Source organism: Schistocerca americana, chromosome 2 (genome assembly GCF_021461395.2).
Source record: "Schistocerca americana isolate TAMUIC-IGC-003095 chromosome 2, iqSchAmer2.1, whole genome shotgun sequence".
NCBI lineage: Eukaryota > Metazoa > Arthropoda > Insecta > Orthoptera > Acrididae > Schistocerca > Schistocerca americana.
Genome location: NC_060120.1, coordinates 820,172,238 through 820,174,346, shown reverse-complemented (window position 1 = coordinate 820,174,346; position 2,109 = coordinate 820,172,238).

Here is a 2,109-nt window from a genome sequence, read left to right as displayed (position 1 = left end):
TCACTTTCTTGGCTTCTCTTGCACCGAATGAAGTTTCTCGGAAATCGAGTTAAGGCACTTGCCGTGTTCTCCTCCTGAGAGACAGAGAAGTCAAATCATTAGAAAAGGCTTTTAAGTGGACTCCATTAGTGAGTGGGTACATGGGAGAAAGGATGAATGGACCCAACACATAGAGTGGATGACCAGAAGATTCTGAAAATCATAAGAAATAAACCACCTGCTGGTAAAAGAAAAAAGGGGCCGTCCGAGGAGAAGATGGACCGAAATCTTCAGGGTAGATTGAAGGGTACTGGAGGAAACAGGCTTTAGCCTAGGAGAAAAAGAAGAGGAAGACGAAGAAGAACAATTATATACAACCACTCGCTCACAGAAAGATCCGTACCTAAAGACTGGAAAATTGCTCAAGTCACAGCAATACTCAAAAAGGGAAGTAAGAGTAATCCGCTGAATTACAGGCCTATATACTAACCTCGATTTGCAGTAGGGTTTTGGAACATATACTGTATTCGAACATTATGAAGTACCTCTACGACAACGATTTATTGACAAATAGTCAGCACGGTTTCAGAAAATACCGTTCTTGACAAACTCAACTAGCTCTTTATACTCATGAAGTAATAAGTGCTGTCGACAGGGGACGTCAAATTGATTGCATATTTTTAGATTTCCAGAAAGCTTTAGACACCGTTCCTCGCAAGCGTCTTCTAACCGAACTGCGTGCCTACGGAGTAACGCCTCAGTTGTGCGACTGGATTCGTGATTTCCTGTCAGAAAGGTCGCAGTTCGTAGTAATACACGGAAAGTCATCGAGTGAAACAGGCGTAATGTCCGGCGTTCCCCAAGGAAGTGTTATAGGCTCGCTATTGTTCGTGATCTATATTAACGGCATAGGAGACAATCTGAGTAGCCATCTTAGATCGTTTGCAGGTGATACTGTCATTTACCGTCTTGTGAAGTCATCAGATGATCAAAATGGCTTGCAAAATGATTTAGATAAGACATCTGTATGGTGCAATTGACCCTAAATAAGGAAAAGTGTCAAGTTATTCACATGAGTACTAAAAGAATCAGCTAAATTACGCTTACGCGATAAGTCACACAAAAAGCTGTAAATTCAACTAAATACTTAGGGATTGCAATTACAAATAACCTAAATTGGAACGATCACATAGATAATATTGTGGGTAGAGCAAGCCAAAGACAGCGATTCATTGGAGAACACTTAGAAGGTGCACCAGGTATGCTAAAGAGACTGCTTACACCACGCTTGTCCGCTCTACTCTGGAATATTGATGCGCGGTGTGGGATCCGCATCAGGTGAGACTGGCGGATGACATCGAAAAAGTACAAGGAAGGGCAGCTAGTTTTGTATTATCGCGAAATAGGGTAGATAGTGTCACAGAAAAAAAATGGTTCAAATGGCTCTGAGCACTATGAGACTTCTGAGGTCATCAGTCCTCTAGAACTTAGAACTACTTAAACCTAACTAACCTAAGGACATCACACACATCCATGCCAGAGGCAGGATTCGAACCTGGGACCGTAGCGGCAGCGTGGTTCCAGACTGTAGCGCCTAGAACCGCACGGCCAGTCCGGCCGGCAGTGTCACAGACGTGATGCTCCAATTGGACTGGCAATCATTAAAACAAAGGCATTTTTCGTTGCGACGGGATCTTCTCATGAAATTTCAACCACCAATTTTCCCCTCCGATTGCGAAAACATTCTGTTGCCACCCACCTACGTGGGGAGAAGTGATCATCACGACAAAATAAGACAAATCAGGGCTCGAACAGAATAATTTAAGTGCTCATTTTTCCCGCGTGCCGTTCGAGAGTGGAACGGTAGAGAGACAGTTTGAAGGTGGTTCATTGAACCCTCTGCCAGGGACTTTATTGTGAATAGCAGAGTAATCACGTAGATGTAGAGTTAGATCCTTCGTACCTCCGTTTGACTGTATTCCGTTAACCAATACACTGCTCTTCTTTTCCTGATTTTTAAGTCCATCGTGTTTGAAGTGGACGCCGTTACTGCTAACTTCCCGCTTCTAGGGCTTAGTGAAGGAGATGGCGCCGCCGCCGTAGCCAGGTCTTCAGTTCGCTTTGTCGGCT